The following is a 22,660-nucleotide window of genomic DNA, read 5'->3' as shown; positions in this document are numbered from 1 at the left end:
GTAGCATGAAAATGATGTGTCAGTGAATACAGAACACAGGATTACCTTCTGTCTCTTTTCTTTATCATAGATAACAGGAGCAGTATGGGAAAGAGATTTATATTGCACTCATTTGAAGCTGACCAAGCAATTTAGATGAGATGAAATACGGATTTTATTTCTGGAGAGAAGAATGTGTTCCTGCTAAAATGCCATTAATTGCTTTATTATTTAAGGCACAAATTATATCCAGCAATTTGTTGGTCTCCTATTTTTTCCAGTGGAAATAATTCACCATGGAAAGATTATTCTGTCAGAAAATGATGATGAACCTGCTAACAAATTTATTTGAAAGAAGCTGAACTTTCATTTCATGTTCTTTTTTACCCCCTCTCTCCAAGCACCGTGTGTGTGTGTGTGAATTTCATTAAAACCAGTAGTGGCTTTGCTAGGTGTGAAAATCTTAACAAGGATCATGGCAAATACCCCTACAACAGCAGAAATATGGGCATCCTTTTAGGGGTTGGCTGTCACGCCGTGGTCGTGGTGGCTCCATGCACCTGCTGCAAGCAGAGCAATGTTTTCCTGGGTGCAAATAGAGAAGCTCCTGGGCTCTCCTGGAGGCTAACAGAGGCGCTCACTGTGGGTAGACTTTGCTTTAAAATGTCCAAATACTCTGTAGTATGAGCGAGCTTCCTCTGCGAGCACTCTCCATCTGCCACACTTCCCCCCTTTTGCTTTTGCTTTTTCTTTTTAATCAGTCTCTGCTAACTGTCTTTGTTCTTGTTGGTGCATTTTTGCTTTCCTTTCTGAGGTTGCCCATCACCCTGCCGCTAGTACAATGCTTTTCTACTAAAAGCAGGGCCCGGTCATAAGCAAATATGGAAGCATCTGTCCTTATCTTTAATGTCCTACTTAGAGAACTTTTTTTCAAGGGATGTGTAAATTGTACTTTGTTAGTTGCTACCCTCTTCTTTCTACTACTACTAGCTGAGCAGTGGTCATGGTATATTAGATCTGCCCTCTCTTAATGGACTCCAAGTTTTTTTTTTCTGGAGAGAGGTGATAATTATGTTTTGCTTTAGGAAATAATAGTTTTTCCATGGGGCAAGAGCTTTGAGGTTACCTCTTGTATTTTTCAATTCTTCAGAAATAGAAATGATTCCAAGAATAACAGCTTTATATTAAGAAAAAAAAAAAAAAAAAAAAGGAAAGAAAGAAAAAGCGAAAAGTTCCATTATTGCTGTTTTCCTTGTGAGACAGAGCATTACTCTCTGTCTTGGTCGGTGTTTAAAGCTGCAGCAAGACCCCCGAATTGCTGGTGACTCTATATCATTTGTGTCACCATTGATAGGGAAGAAGAATAGCTTTTAGAAAAACTATTTTTGTTACAGATGTGTAGATGTGAATTTATAGCTTCAATCACGCATCCAGGAGAGGATCTGCAAAAGTGAGATAGTCAGAAAGCTGCATGAAAAAGCTGGCAGAAGGAGTAAAACGTAGGGAGGGTCAACAGAAGGGAATAATACCTGCAAAAAATCCATCAGAAGCAGAGAAGCTGAGGGAAGCGTTCAGCCATTAAACCTGACCGGTCCGTGACCAACTGCTGGCTTCTTGCCTGCTCTTTTAGGTTTTGATTCAGCATTGCCTGGTGTATTTATTCCCACCCTTATTTACAGCAAGCATTTTTATGAGCCTTGGAAGTCGGCGCTTTTTCCAATTCTCTGCTTTTCATGCGTGCTGGAACATCTGTACGCACATACTTCTCATTTCCCTGTCTAAAGATAGCTTTAGTTATTGTGCCCAAAATACAGCATCAGGGTTCAGTTTGTTGTTGTCTTAGTAAGCACAGAAATATTTTCGAACATTATGTCACTCTGGTTATGTATCTCAGCTGCTGCAGTCTGTCTGTGTCCGGTTTGCGTGGAGCAGCCTCGCTTCCTGGGATTTGTTGTTTTCCATAAGCTCAGCCCTGGGTCGCGTAGGCTGACCAAGCGAGTGCGTTGCTCTTTCTCTGTAGGACAGCCACTCTTGCCCTGGGTGATAGTGCAGGCAGAAGTTTTCTTAGGAAGGACATGACCTCCACCTCATCTTCTGCCAGCAAAGCTATGTGAGCAGTGTTCCTGCCCGTCCCCCTCGCTCCCCTGCACGTGGCTGTCCCCAGAGGCCTTGCTGTGGTTGTGCAAAACAAAACCTCTTCCCCTCCTGCAGTGCCATCTCCACATAAAATTATCCTGCTTTTTGTTTCCAAGTTGTGTTACTTGACCTCCTTCCCTCCCTCCATCCAACACAGATGCACTACACCACTCCTTTCTCATGATGCACATGTTCCTGTGGTGCGCATTGGAAAAATGGCATTTAGTTCTTGTAGACCTCTCCGTAAATACTAAGTTTAATGCATTCTAGCCTATACTGTGTGGTATGAGGCTTCACCTTGTCCTCTGACCACACATCCTCAGGTAGGAAGCTGAGATGGGAGCTTTGTGTTGCCTCAGGGCCTTCTCAATGACAAGTTGTGCTCCCACAACATTCGGGGTGTGCTGGCATTTGTGGAAGCTGCCTCGAGCTCACGTGTCTCTGGGGGCTGGTGCAGAAGTGGCCAGGATCAGAAATGGTAGCAAATGGATATCACAGTCCACATGCCTGGGTTGGGATGTTCGTTTCTGTTGAAAAATGGAAAAATACACAAGATGTTTTTATACTTCAGAAGTGTCATGATCACGTGCAGTTGTAAAAGCTGTTTTACCGTCTTAAGTTTGGAAAGGTGAAGTGACAAAGTGGATATGTGTTACGGGGGGTCACCTCAAGGGAGCGCCTATAAAAAAAAGGACTTTGCAGCTCATTACTAGGTATTCTCTAAGACTCATTTTAAGGAAGGGGAACTTCTTGAACTTGGAAGAGTCTAGGTTTTATCGATGATACTCTTCCTCTGTCCGAGGAGCTGTGTGGACGGGCTCTGGGCCGCAGGAACCCCGTGCACGTTGTCTGGGTGGCGGAGGAGGTGTCGGCACCTCCCTTACGGAGCCAGCGGCTGTCCCGACATGCTGCTGGCCAGCAGTCGCTTTCAGAAAAACGCTGGAAGGCATCCTGGTTACAGCTCCTGGTAGCTGCCAAAATTAGTTTAAAATAGCTTTTACTCATAGAGCGATGTTACAGATCCTTGTTTGAGCTGCTTGGACTTCACCAGGGGCTGGAAAATGAGATTCTAAGCAGCGCAGCTTGCTGGGTTTCTTTTTGCTACAGACTTTCATGTCACACAGTTTTTGTCACACAAATTTCTATTTCGAGCTGTGGGCCACCAGGTGTTCAGCCTAAAGCATGCTGTTGTTCCAGGACTGAGTATTTGCCCTTCTTTAGCATTTGGGTTATCGCCCTTTGCATTGCAGCGTTGCCCAGAGGCCGAGTGGGCCGTGCTGCCTCAACATAGGGCAACGGTCCCTACCCACAGAGCCTGTGGCCTCCTTCGCTGCTGGGAGTCAAAGCAGCAGGAGTGTCGGCCACCAGGCCACAGCTTTCTGGGGATGGGTGAAGCAGGAAGAAGTCCCATCCCCATCCCTGAAGGTGCTCAAGGCCAAGCTGGATGGGGCTCTGAGCAACCTGTTCTGGTGGGAGGTGTCCCTGCCCATGGCGGGGGAGTTGGATTTAGATAGCCTGTAAGGTCCCTTCCAACCCAAACCATTTTGGGATTCTATGAGGTCAGGGGAAGCAGCCAAATGTGCATTGTAAATGGAGTTTATAGTGAGGACATCAGCACCACCTTCACCTGAGTCAGCAGATTCCTATCGTTATGTATTGGAAAGCCTTATAATAAATGCTCCTCAAGCGTACTGGACTGCTTCACTTACCCTTGCCCTACTGCAACACCAATTGCAGTAGGACCAGTGTGAAAGCAAGGTGTTAAAACACCAAATAGAGAGATGTGCCCAGTTTGGCACCCCTCAGGCGTGTCTTTCCTGGGCTTGGTGCACAGCAGCCCTGGGTGCGGGACAGGGAATGGGGACCCTGGTTCAGCAAGGAAGTTGAGCCGTAGTGGGGAAGTGCTGGAAAATTTTTCCATATTTATAGTGTGTCTTTGAGGTGTGTGCAGATGGACTTCTTTGTGGTTGCAAGGTTGGAAAGAAAATGCAAGAAAATGACTGAAAATTCTCAAATATGTTTCAAAGCAGACTGGGTGTTAGTGGTAACATAATAAATGACACTCTGGTATGGTTCCTATGGCATGTGGTCCCAATGACCTAGATGAAACAGTTGTGCCCTTGCCACTTCTGACAAGTTGCAGTCTTTGTGAGCTCATGTAGGTAAAGCCCGATATCCCACCTCACCAGGTAGTTCTCCGAAGTCGTGTGTGTGCTGTGTGCAGCACCAGTGTGGGTACAAGCTGAAGGAAAACTTCATTATGTTTGACAGTGCCTTTTTAGCTAAAGTACTGCCATGATTTGCATGACAGCAGTGAATCCCAAAATTGGTTGATTGCCAAGAGAGACTTTAAACTGTGGAGGCAGACATGAGAGATAAAAAAGAATTAAATGCTTAATTAATGAATTTATACTTCCTATTTCTTGGAGCATGACTATTTTTCCCTTTCTCCCCTTTTGTTTATTTTATGGTGCCATGCATTCAACTGGAATCTGTATAGAAGTTTAGTAAAGAAACCCGCACACGAAGGTGAAGAGGGTTCTGAATCAAATGACGTCCTAGTAGAATATTGGACCTTTTTAATAGGAAAATGTTTTGAGGTACCAACCTATAGAAGTTATTTGGCCAATGTTCTGAATCCCAGTGATGGTGTCTATACAGTCATGCAATTGCTCTTTCACCTAGGGACTAAAATGAATCTGTTGCCTTAGCTTTAACGTTTCGTGGGAGAGTCTCCTCCACTTTCATGGATTTCTTACAACATTTTTCCTTAGAATGATAGTTGTGAACTTCGACATTTCTTTGGTATCTCCTTCTGTTAGTTCCTTGCTTCCCACTTGCTGTTTTATGTGAAGAGCTTAGTGAGTTGCTTCAGAGGAGTAAAACTCTTCATGGTAATGGAGATGCTAACGTGTGACAGTTCTTATCCACCCAAAATGGCAGCAATTGACTTGTAGTTTTTCATATAAACTGATCTTTCACTCAGAAAAGTTTTCACTTAAAGAAGGTAGCTATTAATTACTTATCTCTCCATGTTTCAATATGCCACCATCTCGTTAAATAGCTCCCTTGTCTATTTCTTTCTGAAACTATAAAGTACTCTTTTCTGCAGAACAAGCTCGATGACATCTTGACACTTCCCTAATGTTTTCAAATCCTGGTGGGTTTGAGTGAATTATTGGATTTATTTGAACTTCAGATTTGGGGCTTGTAAATATGCAGAGATGAAAGCTAAAAAGGTTGACAGAAATGCACTTGAAGTTGGAGGTGCTAGTTTTAGCATAGTTATCTTTGGCAACATCAGCCTCATCAAGTCCAAGAACTCAAGTGATCATAAATCTGTTTTGATACTAGCAATTGTCTGGTAGTCAGTACTACCTCCCTTATTGTTATATTGGACCCTGGGGAATGTAAAGTGCAAGTCTCTACCCCAGTGTCTCAGCACTAACCAAGCCAAGCATTTGGAGGAGATCCTTATCTTCACATTGCAGGTGGAAAATGGAGAAGTATGAGAACAGGTTGCCTGAGAGGCCTGATGCAGGTGTTAGTTGTAATGCCATTAGATCTCTGTCCATGTAGCCATTAAGCAAATCATGCAGGCAGATGCCACCTCTTTTGCTCCTACTTCTGTCACTTCACTTTCTGAGTATAATGCTGTAGTGTAAGAGCTCCTGACGGACCACTGTCTCCCAGTGAGTGCAGATGTTTGCTGTGTGGCTCTGTGCAGGGGATGATCGGATCAACAGGTATTTAGTTTAAAAGTTTCGCCTACTCATTTTGTTTCCTATTAATAACCATGTGTTTTAATCCTATAAATATGCCATGTCATGCATCTGTCTATTTGGGGAGCTAATCCTGTTGCAGTAGGCATCTATTTCAGGAGCAGCCTGGACAAAGAACAGCATTATTTGAGTGCCGTCCTCCGTTATTGTCTGTAATAGGTTATATCGCAAGCATTTGAGTGTTAGTGTAATGTAAGAGTTCAAAAAGGACAGACATTATTTGTTGTGTCAACTCATTAAAAATATTCTGTATGGATTTTTCCAAAAGGATAAGCAGACCGAGCATAGTGGGCCCTATGCCAGGGAGCATAATGTCCTTGCACACCATTAGGTGAAGCTCCAAGCTGGTTTAAAAAGCAACTTCTAAAGAATTTGTTGAGTATCCCTTTAAAAAAAAAAAAAAAAAAAAAAAGGTTTGTGTACAGAAGTAGCAAATTAATTCAGTTCTATCAGAAAGTAGGTCAGTGACTGACCTCCCGATAGCATGAGGCAGCAGTTTCTAGCAGAAGTGACAGCTCAGCAGCATGAACCCTCACTGTCTCCAGGAAACTTGTTTTGACAAATGTAAACACATTATATCCTGTATTCCTCTTACTTATTTATTTTCTTGCTGCTGCATTAGAAACCACAGACTGTCACTCTCCATCCCCTTTCTTCACCCTTTCTGGTCCCCAAAGGGAAATGCCTTGTAACATAGCTAATAATTTTTGCAAGGCTGCGTAATGAGTAAGGCTTTCCAGCAGGGGTTTTTTTTTAACAGCTGAATTTGAGAACTGTAAACCAGACTTGACTAAAATCCAAACCAAAGCATTTCTGATGGTGAGGGAAGCCATTGGGAAGACAGGAACTGGACTGATTTAGGATTGAGTGAAACCTTCACATATACCCACACGCCTCTTCAACATTTGTTGTTGAACATGAGCGGCCGTGTTGCTGGTCTGACAGTGTGTTGAACATGTCCTCACAGCAGGCCAGCAACTCCTGAAATTGGGATTCTTTTGTATTTTGGGGGTAAGTGCCAGAGGTTTTCCCTGCAGTGTCCCACCACTTTGCTCCTTGAGCACACCTGAGAGGACATGGAGCATATGTTCTTCTTTTCATTGAGTTGTCTTTATCAGCAGGGGTAGAAGATGAATCATGCTACCAGTTAACTTCTTTGGTACCTTTCCTGCAATGTTTTCTCCTGTGGGAGTCGCTGGGGATGGAAAGGTCAGGAAAAGCTGTATATAAATAAAAATACAGCTGCAGTGCTGTATTTTGGCAGGTGAGACCAATCTCTGATCTCTGGAGTTGGTTCCTTCTGTTGGCTCATAATCAGGTTGCATATGCAAGGCGGCACCACATGACGTAGATCTGAGAATTTCAGTATGTACTAACCAAAATGGTCTGATTTAAACACTTTTGCTAAAGGTCTCACAAAACCCTATATCTCTAGGTTTTCTTTGTTATCTAGTTATTTTTCTGGCATGAGGTGGCTCAAAAACATCCAGAGAATCCTACTGTCAGTTCTACAAAAGCAATACAAAGAGTGATTTTTGCTCCTGTGATAGCTAAGCCTCCAGAGTCCCTCAGCTGAGTGTTGTCATTTAACTGAATTTTAAAGTTCATTTGTTTGTAAGCATTGCATTACAATAAAAGTTGTATGACATTGTCTAAGCCAGAAGCAGAGTCTTGACTTGGGAGCAGCCATGGGAATATATTCGTTAGAAACAAAATGCTTCTAGCTTTGGTAAAGGTTTGATCACAGTAGATTCAAGTCAAGCAGGAAAGCAGATGGATTTATTTAACATAGCCAAAAATGGCTATGAGGAGCTGGGGAAGAAGAGAGTCCTATTTCAATGAATTACATGTTTTGCTTCTTTGCTAATGCTATAGATAATGCTGGCATTGATTGTTACGCAGCATACAACAGATGTAATGCTAAGAAAGTTGTGAAAAAATACAGTAATGTATGCAGTTAGAAAAAGGCTTAAAGTGAGAGGGAGAGGAGAGGGAGGCCCATGTGCATGTGTCTGGGTACATTTCTGTGCAGGGGGCAGACAATTCCCACTCTGCCTCCCGAGGGGTGCTTGCCTTTTTGATGGAGCCCACAAAAGGGGAAACGTGGATGCTGGTTCTCTTCACAGAGCCACCAGGTTCCTTCTGCTTGAGAGGTCTGGAAGCTTAAGGTGTGCTCCAGAGAGGCACGAAGGAAGATCTGATCCTGTTCCCCACCACTTCATGCTTACAGAGCTGTCGCTTCCCAGCGCTCGCTCTCCCACACTGGGGAGGGAGAGTCAGAAAGGGAGTGATGTCTCTGGGCTTTGCAGAGCAGAGCTGGTGTAGGTTGAGATCCTTTCAGTTCAAGGTAATTTGAGCATCTCAGTCCCTTCTTAAGAACTGGAGCTATTTTTGAAGCCCCCACACTGTAGAAAGCTGCAAGGTTTTTTCCCCTTCACCCAAGTGCTCGCAAGAGGTCCTGCCAGGCTGCCCAGATAAGCTGCTTCCCTGCCTGCTGGTGGGCGGCAGGCCTCAGTGTAACAGATATGACGCGGTGACCTTTGCAGCAATGTACAGACGGGTGCAGAGCAGAGACAGGAAAATTACCCACGTCGTAGCCACTGACATCTCTTGCTTTGGGAGAGGAGGGTCCAGCTTAAACCCCAGCATTGCCCTCACTGGCTGGAACAGTGGTGCCCAGGGAACAAGATAGCTGCACCTCTCCTTTTTTTCCTTTCTAGGGAGAGATGTGGTGTCACTCAGTCTGCATCACGTGCAGGCAGTGTCAATACAACTCATTTCTCAGTTTATTTATTGCACTTTTTTTTTATTGCACCCCTTCGGCAACATTTGTGCATCATCGAGTCATAGAGTCACAGAGTCATTTAGGTTGGAAAAGACCTCTAAGATCATCAAGTCCAACCATTACTCATCAAGAGAGCAGGACAGATTCATATGTTCCCTTCTACTTTTGAAATCTTGGTGAGGGCTTGATGGGCTGAGCGTCATCTTTGTGGCTATCTTCTAACACCATGCAAATAGCAGTGGGATGTAGACTGGCCAAGACACTGCCATCCATCCTCCCCGTGCCAAAACCTGAAGGGCAGCACAGAGGTGTGGATTAGGAAGGCCACAGGAGTGTCCCTGTCTGCACTGCCCAGTTGCTGAACCCTTCTTGATTTTCTTGCACTGGCCCTGCCTTGGTTAAAGCAGGCGTGTGCTCCTGCATGAGATTTTGCAAGATTTTATCGATGGGGGACAGGAGGTGCCTCTTGATTGCTTTTCTAAATGTACATCAATCTAAGCTAATTAATCATGAATGATATCATTCCAATCAGCAGCACGAGATAATGTCCATCCTGAGTGCAATGACGTAAATGTCTCTGCTTCCATTAGATGTACCAGAGAGTAATCTGTGTCATTTTTCAGAGTAACATCTCAGGTCATAAAGAAACTGTGTACTGGGACATGTGCTGCTTTTCTGCTAGCCCGAGTAGGTCCATGGGGAGCTACCAGTTTTCTACATGTGTGTTGTGCAAAAATCGCTGTGTTAGTCCACCGCTAATGTGAAGTCAAGGTCTCAAAAGCAAGTTCACACAGTATTGGTTTCACTGGCAATAAAGCCAGTCGAATAGTGCGGTGTGAGATTTCTGCATTTTAGCAGAAAAAAAAAAAAAAGTTCAGAGAAGGTGTGTGAGGTGTGAGCAAGCGAGGAGTCTGTATGAAATTTCATCCGCTTAATGTATTGCAGGAGCTCCTTTTGGTTGAGATTACGCACCTCAGGTTTTGTAGAGAAATTACAGGCGTCACTGCTTGCACTGCTGCAGGCGCAGGGTAGGGTGAGTGGATCACCTCCACGAAGGTACAGAGTTGCCTTTCTTCAGGGGTCAGGAACCACTCAAAGCATCTCCCCTTTGTATGAATGTTGGGGGGAGGGGGGTGAGGGAAATAAATTCCTTGTATTGCAAAGTTAATTTCCTGAATGAATTTCCTTCGCATTCTTGCTCAGTGTGTGCTGCAGAAGGTGGTGGAGTTGAATGAGAGCTGTCAGTGTTGGAAGGATAGATTGCTGGTGGAAAACGTGGCACTTCAGTGCTCCCCATGAAGCCCACTTGACTGACAGTCTTTTTCTGTGCTGTGTCATGCTGCCCTAAATATTTCTAGTGTTCCAACTCCTGCCTGATTTAGGGCCCAGCTTATCTTCCTTTCTTCTTCCACTGGCAGTCTTCACGTCCTGCTTGTTACTGACGTCGGAGTACGTCAGCTTGGCTTCACATGGATGGCTCTCAGAAGTGCTGGGCAGCTTAAAGATAAACTTTAGGAGAAAAGAAAGATGAAGATAACTTCAGGTCATTTTACCTTGACCAAGTGGATGCCTGGCTTATCTCCCATTGCTATGGTTCACCCCAGCCGTAGCCTTGTTTCTGAGCCGTGATTTAGTCCAGGGTGCGGCTAACATTTTACATTAGCACAGTACTATTGAAACACTTCTCCTTTCAGCCAAAACTGCCTTTGTGTCCATTACCAATTCTGCTGTGTAAACAAGACAGGTTATTTATCCTGCCCTGACCAAGAAAAGGAGGAGTTAAAATTTAAGAGCCGCTGCGGGCACAAGTGCTGACTAATGGTTACTATCTTGAGTACACGGAAATCGAATTGGACCTTGTCTGATGAACACCACTGCTCTTTTTTTTTTTTTTTCTTATAGAGCAATACAGAAGAATTGAGAAATAAATGCGTTCACTTAAGATAACATTGTGTGACAGCTGAGAACAATTAAAACTCTTACTTGCAGCTATATATTTTTTTTCCTTTCTACAGTAGGTGGGTGGTGTCTGCAGCTCTGAGTAGCTGGGTATTTGTCACGGGTCTGATCTTATCGTTCACATGGGAAGAACAACTATCGTGCAGGGTTATTTATTTTACAGCCTTTTCTCCTGGTTTTGCACAACACACAGATCTTGGTAGATGAGAAAGGATATTTTTTTTTTCTTACTAGAGTCTTTTTAGCAACAAACACACGCCTAACTGTAAGAGAAAAAAGTTTCACAACCTAGCTTGTTTTGTGAAGCCCAAACATTTGTGAAGCTTACAAACCCTCAAACTTTGCATAATGTGCCCATCCCTGATCTCAAACATGAGGTGGCAGAAGAGGGAAGTGTTACTTTTTTTAACCAACAACTTATGACTGTGTCAACACATGACAATTTGTCAAAGCTTTCTGTAGTGGTGCTGTAAATTAATTTTTAGCATCAGTTGTGAGTGGTAAACACTTTGTGCGGTGTGAACAGCTCTTAGTACAGTGTGAGTTGTCAGCAGCTTGCTATCTACCCTGAAAGAAAAAAAAAAAAATGAAGGAGGGAAGGATGAAAACTCATTTACTAGTACAAAATGGATCTGAGTCTGCAAAAATTAGACATGTAGTGGTATTTTTTTCTTCTTCCATACCAGTCAGCTCAACCTTGAAATTTGGTGCTTGCTTTTTCCACTGATAAGATCCTGCCTGTCTGTGGTTTGGGAAATCACAACTTTCCATCCTGTGCATGGAAATAGTGCCTGATAGTGAACAGGTTCCTCTGTTCACTAGGTAGCTGGATGAAGTCAAGCCCTCTCTTTGCTTTTGGGTTGTGCTTTTGTTTGCTTGCTTTAAAAGTAGAACATGGCCTGCAAATGTGAGTGTGCTCCTTTGTCGAGAAGTCTCGTATAAGCGACATAAAATGCTTGGAGAAAAGAAGATGGCAGCCCAAAGAGAAGGAGCAGGAGCTGAGCTCCATCTCTTCCTCGTCTGTCCCCGTGGTGTTTCTCCTTGCCCATTCCAGCCGTTGTGGCGGAGTTCACAGTGATGGGTCACACAATAGGGGTTGACGTGATGGAAGAAAATGATTTGGTACGAAAAGTCAGGGAATATGTATTGTGGAAAACAACTTTTCAGATACAAACCTATTTTAATCTGTCACTGTAACAGAACAAGCAGTAATAACCTCCCAGCCTAACAATGACTGTTAAGTTGAACATTAATTCGTTCAGTCATTGAATTGCTAACATGTCTAAAACTTACAAGTGAACACCCACTCAAGAGAGAAAAAGAAGTTGGTGCCTGGAGTTCTTGGCCCTGCTGAAATTACCTAGGTTTCTGACACTAACGCCAGTATTTCATTTTGCGTTTCCTGAGAATGCTTCAAGTAGAACTAGATGAGAAAAACAGCTGCGCCAGGTTGTTCGCTGCTTTGATACGTTCAGCATGTTTTTGTTCTCAAAGCACGGTTGCTCTCAGCTCCAGCCTCCTAGGTCGGCTTTGACTGTGCTTCAGTGCTTGTTCCTGTAAATGGACAACACACTTGAAGCTTGGCATGAGAATTTCATATAGTCCTGCTAAAGCTGGTTTTAACCTGATTATGGTTTTAGAAAGAAAAATGACTTTATTTGCGTATTTGCTCACAAAGAATTTTGGTTTTATTTCCTTTTCCAGATATAACTGTAGGTGCTTCTTGTATGAAAGAGCTGAGCCACACCATCCAGTAAACTGTCTAAAGCAGCAGTTGGCTTGCTTGGAAATCACTTCCAGAACTGTGTTGTAAGTAAGTATTTTTTCAAAAGCAGCATAAAATGGTTTCATTATTTTGGGGGCATTTTCTGGATGTTTTGACTGTTCCTTATAATTTCATAGTTTTACTAATATCTACTAGACAGTAGCAGTGCCCATGAGAACATGAGCTTCAGACTGCCATGTCTGAAGCATTTATCGAAAATCCTTTAAAGGCTTTTTGGTGACTTGCTTAAAAACTGCACAGCACAGTACCTAAACACTTCCAAGAATAGACAGCTACTTATAAGTCTAGAAACAAATCTGGCAAAGTATATATTGATCTATTTTGTCATTTGCCGGTGCAGTATTTCACTCTGTGGCATACATGGGTTTTATAGTGTTCATCCCTGCCTGCCTTTGTGTGCTTCAGCATTTTAGCTTTGGGTCATAAACTGTGATCTGCCTATCTGAATTCAAAATACATCATGGATAGGTGCCCTAACCGATCTGAAAAGAGCACTGGTTTGTGTCTACCAACATGCTGTCGCTATGGGTAGGGAACCTCAGTGTACTGGGAACGGCAGCAAATTTGGTCAGCTGTCTGTCTCCATAATGAGCATATGTCAATGAACAAGACCCAGTTTCAGATTAAGAGCCACTTGCATTGAGTGCATCGACATGGCATTGGGAATATGGTTACTCTTAAAGTTAGTAACATCGTCCTAGAAAACTTCAAGAAGTACACCAAGAAAACCTCATCATGCCATTTTATACAGTTACTTTTGAAAGTATAATCCATTTAGGTGTGTTTGTGACATGAAATTTTACACCATTTTATTTCTTTTTATATTGCCTTTGTTTTTCTGCCGCTGATGAGGCAGGTTATCCTGATACGAGAGGTATTTATGACTTAAGTGTATTTCCCTTGAAATGGCCCCTGATAATACAGGCACTTCAGAGAAAAAGGGCAGGAGCATGAATGATTCAGGGCTCAAGTCACTTACAGTTAGGGACATTATACAGGTTGCTCAAACTGCTTAGCACCTTGCAAAATATTCCCTACAGGTTACATTTGCTTTACATAAACCTGTTTAAAAAGAAAGAAAAAAAAGTGCTAATTCCAACATTGAGTCCTTGAACCCAAGTGGTAAAGCAATTGAGAGCTTTTTTTGGAATAGGTTTTATTTCTGGATTTCTGTTCAGTGTAGTCAACTGGCACACCTGGATCCTTCCCAGGTGAGGTTGTGCGTGACAAAAATCCTTGACTCAGTTCTGCCAGGTGCCCTGACTGCCATTTCATCATCGCTCAATGCCTACCAGGCAACTGCTCAGCTTGATTCAAGATGGGTGGACGTGAACAAGAGTTAGAAAGGGCATGGTTGCTGCCAGGGTGCGACGCCTCTGATGTGGCTAGTGGACAGTTAGTCAGGGAGTTGCTTGGGGAAAATTCTGCAGAAATTTGGTTTTGGCTGGCATTCTGCCTGGACACGGTCTGTCTGCTTCTGCAGTGTAAGCCCCAACCCAAGCCAGTGGAGTTTCCAGCAGGGGAGGCAGGTGCCTGGCACCTCTGGGTGTCACAAGAGCTTCTGGTCTCCTCCAACATGGCGGCGCAGCACTTCCCAGCAGGAAGCCCCACTGTGACCAGGCCCCGTTGTCAGCGTTGTGGCCATTTTGAGGGGAGCCTCATTTTATTGCTGTTACCACTGTATTTTCTTTCATCGTGTGTCACGGTGTTTGAATCCCTGTGGCACCAGGAGCTGGAGCTCTGCATTTATTTAATTTACCCTGCGGTAGTCGTTGGCTGGGTTCAGACCTGGTGTCCCAGGGTGCATGCTACTGAGGTAGTTGTGCAGTCTCAGTTATACCAAGTCCCTGAAGGATTCCATACTCCACCATGGCTTTCTGCCTCACGTCCCTCAAATTCAACTGCTTTAGTGTGTTTAATGGTGCCAGAAAGCCACATATTGTCTCTCTGTGAAGCCTCAAACAGCAGATGCATGCTTTTAAATGGTTAAAAAAACATTAATTATGATTCAGGAATAGTTTTTCCCCATCTATTAAGTAATATCAAGCACTGAATTTTTCAATCAGTAATTGTTTTTCCAGCTGCTGAGTGGGACTAAGTATTAAATATTTTTAGAGGGTTATTTTTGCAGCTGCTCAGCTGCTTGAAGTATAAAAGTCTTAGGTTGTTTTGTATGGTTTGACAGAGTTGGGTGAATAATGGGCAAAAGGTAATGACGCTGTGGTGGAAGTGGAATGATGACATTCTTCTGATGCACCTTGGTTAGTTGTAGATAGTTTGGGCTGCATCCACATGAGCTGAAAATAGCATTCTGGGCACTTTTGAAAGTTCGTGGTTTTGCAGCATTTTCTCACAAATGTCTGTCGTCTTTTTTTCTTTCTTACTATGTTAGTTATTACACACAAGTGGAAATTTGATATTTTTTTCTTCTCCATGTCTTGAAACTTCTTGTGTTTCACCCAGTGTGAATTATTTCATGAAATAATGGTTTGACTTGTTGCAAATACTAATACCACAGAATTTTGTCTTCGAAATGTATGTTACCTGCCTTTCACTGGAAGATCTTTAGAGGTTTTCAAATATCAATTAAACCACAGGTCGCGATGACAATGGAAGAGACACTGTTCTCACCCATCAGAGAGACTAGTTAGCTGCAGTACCCTGACTGTAAGAACATTGCTCACATGTACACAGTGATTCATTAGCCTAACTGTTAAAACATTCTAGGCAGTCTCATGCGTTGGCTTACTGGTAGCTTTTCTTCAGCTGATTGCTCATTTTGATGTAACTCCTAGCAGCACTGGAGCATTTACTTTGGAACTTACCTTTTTTGTGCATCTCCTTGCTCTGGTTTTCCCACCAGGTCTGGTCTGTTGCTTCACAACACTGCTGTTCGCAGTAAGCATTTGCTGTAATTCTTTGAAACTGTGAATAAGAAATCTCCTTTTGAAAATCAGTGATACGTTTTGATCAAGCCATAATTATGAGCGCAGGGTGCACAAACAAAGGACACTGAACACTGAGACCTAGAGAGAGGCTGATGTTGGTAGGGGAGAAAACCAAATAGTGAAGTTTAAATTCTGTTTAAGGTTCACTTGTGGGTTTTTTAAAGGCAAAATAAAAAAGAAGCAGAATAAAAAGCTTCCACAAAGCAGAAGTGTGAGTGAAATGAAACGTAGTGGCTAGACAAATGACACATTAATTAAAAAACACACCAAACTTAAATTTCAAAGCCCCGGTAGAAAAGGTGGTCTGTTGGCCACCCAGCTTGGACGGGGCACCCAGCTGGAACTCATGGTCTGGGTTCAGTTCCCCGCCTTAGTCACAGGTTTCCTGTGTGTTCTCAGGCAACCTCCTTCATCTGCCCCATGACCAACTTCCTCATTTTTAAAACAGAGATCATCCTCCTCCCTTCCAGAGGTGTGTCAGGAAGGTGAAGCCTACTGGTGCATCTGAAAGACGTGGATGTTGCAATGGGGAGGGACAGCCTGGGAGGGACTTGCATGAGTGGGATGAGCTTCCTGACAGAGAAGAATTGCCCATGCTTTTTGCATTTTGTTTGTTTAGGAGTAGAGAAAGTGATTTCCAAATCTAGGAAGGTGTTTGCTTTTTTTTCCCTTTTTTTGGGTCTTTCAGACATGTTTCTCATGGAGTTTGGCTCTCCCTGTGCAGCGGCAGGCAGTTGGAATATTCCCTGTCTCTCGCCTTTCTCCTCACGGTCTGCCTCTTCATAGTTTGAGTCATTCCTATCTACTTGACACACACGACCCACACAAACCCAACTGGATCATAAACGCAGCTTCTGTCATCTCCTGAGTTACACAGAGATCTCTTGACATTTAAATATGGTTGTGTGTAAGAAAGAAACTGGAGAACACTTGAGCCTATTCAGGAGGTTACTAGAGGTGACCCTGCGCAGTTGAGGAAGGCAGTGCAAGGGAGCTGGCCATCACCTTCTTGGCCACCTTGCAAGGTTTATGTTGGATCTGCTGAGGGTGTCCCATGAGCCCAGCACTACAGCTGGCCTTCAGTCTCTCTGTTCCTCCACTCAGCCCCTGATAGGCAATATTCATTTAAGAGATTTTGATATGAATCTCACATGGTGCCGATACTAATTCTGAGTAAGGAATCAGAAATGACAAGTCACATGCCTTTTGATGTGTCCTTTTTATCTCTTGTGGGTTGATAGTTAAACTTTTCTCAGCATTTACAGGAATTATTTTTCTCTGGGAAGAGGGCGTGGAGCCCTGTACACTGTTTTTCTTCTCCTCTTACTAATGCTCTTCTCCAGCCGTTGATGAGATCTTGAAAGTACACATTCAGACCATATTCACTTTTTGTTTTCTCTTTACAGCTCTTTATGTTTTCTGTGCTCCCATCTTCTTACTGCCTTCCCATTTTTTTTGTCCCTGTTTTCTTAAAGCCTCCTTTGACTTGATCCTTGCCTTTCTCTGTGTTGCCAGGGTTAATAAGAGATCCTCCTCATTGGGACCTGCGTTGTCCTCCCATCCCTGCCACATTTCAGTCCTTCTGTGGCCACAGAAACATCTCCCCAGCCTTCCTCTCAGACCCATACTCACCCAGACGTCTTTCTGCTACCGGTTCTCTCTATCCTGGTCCTTTCGTGAGATGTCATGACTCTGTCATGACTCGCATCTGGTAGGCTGCAGAAGTGGCCCAAGGTGCACTCTTCCCTCCTCCGTCTCCCAGGTCCACCCTTCTCCACTTGTTCCTTACTCCGGAAAGGCAGTCAATCTTTTTTTGGGCAGGTGACCTTTTCTTCAGCTGTCATCACCTTGCTTTCCTGTTTATTTTCTCCACCATTTCACAGCACCTAGTTTTCCCCGTCTTGTGGAATGATCCATGAGCAACCCTGTTGATTTTGGTCGAGGTACTCCCATTTTAGATGAATAAAGAACCAGCTCAGGGTTGGTTGCTGCATCTAACCTAAGCCTCTGAGTGTGAGGATCTTCAATTACAGGAAAAGTGATGTCTCGTCCCTTCTCAGACTGGTCAGCTCAGAGTCCCCAGCCCCAAGAGAACACGGCCGTGTTTGAGACGTGGTGGTGGTGCTGTCAGTGGATGTCCCCTCTCTGCTTGTCATGCTTATCCCTTCTCCAGCTGGTAAGCCCAGGAATTTGGTCTGCTCACAGCTCGGGATGCCTGAAAGCGTGGCAAACTGCTTAGTTGTCCACTGCTGTTTCAACACCATGCCCAAGCGGCATGTAACTAGTTGCTGAACTAATATGATCTTATACCGAAGAAGCGATTTCCTGAAGAAGCAAATCAGGAAGCCTGCCATTTAGCACGCTGTAATTGACTTCAGCTGTAAGATTCAATATACTTATCTAGGATTACGGTTCAATAAAATCTGATTGTGCCTAGAGCAAAAGGACTTGTAGAAACACCTAGGGACTGTCGTCTGCCTTTCCTGCAGACAAGCTAAATCTCACATCTTCTGATCTTTCTGGTTTGGGTTACGCTGCTGCTTGACCCGCTCAGCCCGGTGGCGCGTTGGCAGGAGCAGCTTCCAGTGGCACCGTTTCAGGCAGGGATGGAGCCAAGTGGCTGACATGTTGCATAGCGTTCTTAGCTCAGTTTTACATGACTAACTCTCTCATTTCAGCATGCCGTCCTGGTGTCGGGGTGGGGGAACGGGAAGTAAACTCTGTCTGGTTTCATTATGATGGTGGTGATCATACAATCCACAATGTATGTGAGATTAAAAGCCCTGTAACCTTACAGACCAAACTGTGCACAAAGAGCAACATCTGAAATGAGTTCAGCATATAAACATCCTTTTGTCTTGTCTCGCCCAGTGTAGAAATAAATACGGGAAAACAAATATTTATTCAGAACTTCCTCTCACTACCAAGTAGGAAGCTTTGTTGGGCCAGCTTCTGCAGAGAAGTATTCACTGGCCATCATACATTGGCTTTTATGACTGTGTGCTATAATTGCAGAGAGAGCCTTTTTGCCCAAGTATTCATTAATGAATTTTTCATTAGCCACTCTGAACAAATGGGAAAGCATTTGATTTAATTTTTCTCTCGCAGATCTTCAGGGAAAAGCAGACTTTTTCAGTGTGACAAGGACACTGGCACAGGTAATTAGTAATTTGGGATGATGGCCGAACAGATAGTATGCCAAGTACCCTTGTCACACACTGAGAACATGAGCATTGTTATTCTCTCTTCCCGGAGATGTGTCCCACAGCACAGCACTTGATCCAAACATGATCTTACGTTATTAGGAGTTCTTGCCTACCGCCATGCTCCTTTTCTCAGTTATTTCTGCCAAGATTACACTGTTGCAAGCAGGAGAGGAAAAATATGCTTTCAGACCCAAATAATTGATTTTGTTGGTTCTGGCATACCAACTTTGTATGCAATAAAATATATAACATTGCTCAGTGCAGCATTTGCTGTACTAGTCATTCTTTATGCAACTGCCTATTTTTAACAAAATTTCAAACAAATGCCAGGGCTACAGATAGTAATAGAATAAGATAATCAAGGCAGAATGGGCAAGCTTTGTGATATGAGTCAAAAAAAAAAAATCTCCCAAAGCCATGAGAATTGGAAAGAGAGGCTCTTTTACATGGCAAAGTTAAGTTATAGTTGCTGGGAGCAGAGAACATTTTCATTACAGGAATGAGCTGTGAGTGTGGCTCATGCCCAAGATCCCTGGAGCAGATATAGCTGGAGTTGAAGAGCAGAGAAGGGAGCTTGGAGCTTGCAAAAAGAATTATTCTGTGTAGTGGTTATGGAATTGGCTTTGATTCTGGATTAGTGCATGTTGGTTCGTACTGCTTCTTGGAGTGATAAGACTTAACTGGGATGGTGAATATACTGATATATACTAAGCTTTCATTTTCAGAGGGCATGAAACTAGAGAAAAAAAATAAATGTAGTGTCCAAGTTTTCTGTTTGAGTTAAGCTGATAGAGAGAACTAGACAGATACTTAACATACGGTATTTACTAATTTAGTTACCTTTCTTTTCGAAGCTCTGACTTCTGTTTTGCCTTGTCTCCCCCTGCCTTTTTTTTTTTATCCTGACATTCAGGAGATGGTGCAAAATGAACTGAAAAGCTACCATGGCAGATACAAGTGGCGCTTCAAACTTTGCCCATTTAGCTTGTGTCAAAACACTAGTGCAGGTTTGTACGCTACCTACTGGCATGTAGTGCCAGACGACAAATGTTTTGTTAGTATTGGCAGTGCTCTCCTGAAGCTAAATAGGATTCTTTCCCTGGCTTGCTTGAGAGTGCAAAGTGCTTTTAATTCCCATTCAGTCTTTCACTGCTTCCTCCGAGTATTGCCACCCTTGTACCTTGGAATGATAAAACTTCAAAGAGTTGATAAAAGTTGTGGTTGAAAGCATGTGTGATTCTAGGTCAGACAGATAAAAAACAGTGCTAGCTAAGTGCAGTCTTCTCAAATCTTGCCAAAATAGTATGTCTCCTCACGTTTTGGGAGTGTGTGTTTCTATTTCTTTCTGAAGTAGCTGATGCAGGTGAAAGTGTTGTTCAGAAAGATACGAGATTCTCCAAATATGTTGCAAGGTTGATGATACTCCTTGGTCTCTGTACTGAATACAGCTAAAACTATATGCTTATCAACATCATTTCTAAATCACAGTTGATACTGTGTCTTGTTTAGCATTCTCATAGTTTTGTTTCATAAATGTAGCTATGTAGTAATTTCTTAGCTCAGAAGAGCTGTGCAAATTGCTTGCATTAAGATTATTTTGTCACTGAAAAGCAAGACTTTTATTTAAATCCACTTCTGCCCCATCCTCATTCAAAGGAGAGAGAGTTTTTACAAATTTTGTTAGTTTCAAGTCCAACTATATCCCACAGTTAGGGAAATAAAATCTAACGTCATCTCCAGCCAGTAAATCACTTTCCTTTCCCTTTTTATCAATTTGTTTCATCATTTTCCTCCAGCACAACTTTGGATTTTTCCATCTTCTTGTTTTAAAATCTGCCATTGTATTATTCTCAATACTCTTTGTTTAGATGGATCCTCCGTCTTCTCCAAAGTATATTGAGGTTCTCCCATCTCCATGCCTTGTTTTTCAGAATTAGTAGCATGCTCTGTAATCCATGAGATACTGTGGTGGCCCATATCAGCTTTTATAGCTAATAAAAGCTGAAAGTCATGCTCTAGCAGTGCTGTTGATGTGATCCAGCTGCTGTTGGGCACTCAGTCTACTGCACCAGGCTGGAGTTACTGCAGGGCAGAGCACAAAAATTGGGCATCACATCAGCTCCATAGTACTGGTGTTTTCAGTCTACAAAGGCTAATATAGACATGGCCATCCATTTATCACCTATCCAAGGATATATTTCTCATAAGATCATGCATCTGCTGTTAAATTTTTCAAATAAAGCAGTCCCCATAATCTAAAATTACTGGCCCATTTAACAGGGGTCTGTATTTAGTCCCATCTATAACACCTGAATGGTAGCCAGTGAACCTCGTGCTCCAGCCCTACTTGTTTCTTCTCCATTTTCATGCTGATGGTATAGCCTAATCCTGTGTTTTGTTTTTTTGTTTGTTTGTTTGTTTGTTGGAAGTCTCACTCCTGTTTCTCCATTTGGTTTCTTTGTTATTTTTTATTGTTGTTGTTTCTAATGATTTTGCTGTTCCAGGGCAGATTAAATGGCAGTGACACACAGTATGGCTGTCTGGCATCATCCACATCCAGGTAGAAGCACCCACCTTGTTTTATGTCACCTTTTCTTTAGAAAACACCACTAGAGGCAGTTGCGCTCTCATTTGATCTTTGCCCGTTTAGAAGATGCACAAATAAATAATAATTAATGGACTATTTGGGGGAGGTGTGATCTGAGGAATGCAGACACACGACAGCGTTTGTTGGAAGCATCAGAAGGGGAATCACCCTGTTATCCAGGTACCCGTGTCAGAAGGTGGGAAATCAGTGTGCTCTGAAACTTCATTGCACTTTGATTCTTCTCGTATCTGTCTCTTCCTATAAGATGCTGCCTTTCAGAAAAGTGCAGGGAGAAGGGAAAAGAGAAGCTCTTAAATTCCCAGGACTTTCTTTTGGGGGAGAAATCCCACAGGGAAAGGAAGGAACTATTCTAATCATCTTCACAGCATTTAATGCCAAAAAAATGCAGTAAAATCGGTGCTTCCACTGAGAGTTGGCAGCCTATTCTTTCCGTAACAAGACCTGTTTTTGGTTTCTTTGTAGTACAGTCTGTTTCAGACTGTACCGAGTTGACTGGAGAGAGTGAAATCTGTTTTTGACAGATGTTTCCCGTGATCTGGCACGCGTAAACACTTCTGCAAAATGACAGGCAGCTTGTTTACATAGGAAATCTATTAAAAAAAAAAAGAAACAAAAACAACAACAACAAAAAAAAAACACACACAAACACAGAGCAACATTCGGATCAGTCATTCTGATCAAGGCAGTGTCAATTATTAGGCTATAAAGGGAACTGATGACTCAACTTAGGCACAGCACTGCAGCGGTCTCCGATTTTCGGTTTCGTAACAGATTCTTTTCAGGAATGATTTTCATTCATACCTGATCTTCAGGCATGTTTCTGGAAGCGTGTGTCATTCTGCGATCGCAATCCCGGGGACCAGCGTCAACGTGTGCCGAGTGCTCGTGCGGAGCAAGGGATGCATCCCCGTGCCCCGCTGGGATGTCGGGCGCCCGCTGGGAGAGGGCTTCCCCGAGCGATCGCGGCGTGTGCCCGGACCGTAGCCACACGCCACCAGGTTGTCACTCACCACGTTACGTTCGTAGATCCGCGCGCATCAGTAGAATTGAAAAGAACTTTGATTCAGAAAGCAAAATATTTTGATCAGATCCCGTGCTTAGTAATTCCAGCAAGCGCACTTGTTAAAGCGGGTGACTCAGAAATTGAAATGCAAAGCGTTTCTCTGAACGGTGGCCGGAAATTAGCTCTGAAAACTGAAACAAAGCCCAGACCGCAGTTTTATCTATTTACTTATTAATTTTAGATATGCGAAAATCCCTTTGTCTTTGGGAGACATTTTGATTCCTTTCTTGTAGTGTCTGCCAGCGGGATCCTTAGGCTGTATGATCAACCATGTCAGGACTGCCTGACATGTCTAATTTTTGGTTTAAAACAATGAGTTCCCCGTGAACGGTTTCATTGCCTGTAGTGCTGTCTGATTCTGTCACGGCATTCAATAGAAGTTGGTAGGAGTATTAGGTAGGACAGGAT

General features: G+C 43.2%; 1 protein-coding gene across 2 annotated transcripts in view; it reads left to right on the top strand.

Moving 5' to 3' along the window:
* The window catches only part of BACH2 (BTB domain and CNC homolog 2), a 188,665-nt gene that overhangs the window by 72,840 nt on the left and 93,165 nt on the right, over nt 1-22,660 (top strand). For both annotated transcript variants that reach the window (XM_084284252.1, XM_084284253.1), the window contains one exon: nt 12,346-12,454. The gene's annotated coding sequence lies outside the window, so the exon portion shown is untranslated. The remainder of the gene's footprint in view (nt 1-12,345; nt 12,455-22,660) is intronic.

Source organism: Netta rufina, assembly GCF_964035555.1.
Source record: "Netta rufina genome assembly, chromosome: 3".
Classification (NCBI taxonomy): domain Eukaryota; kingdom Metazoa; phylum Chordata; class Aves; order Anseriformes; family Anatidae; genus Netta; species Netta rufina.
This window is presented reverse-complemented; position numbering and strand designations above follow the sequence as displayed.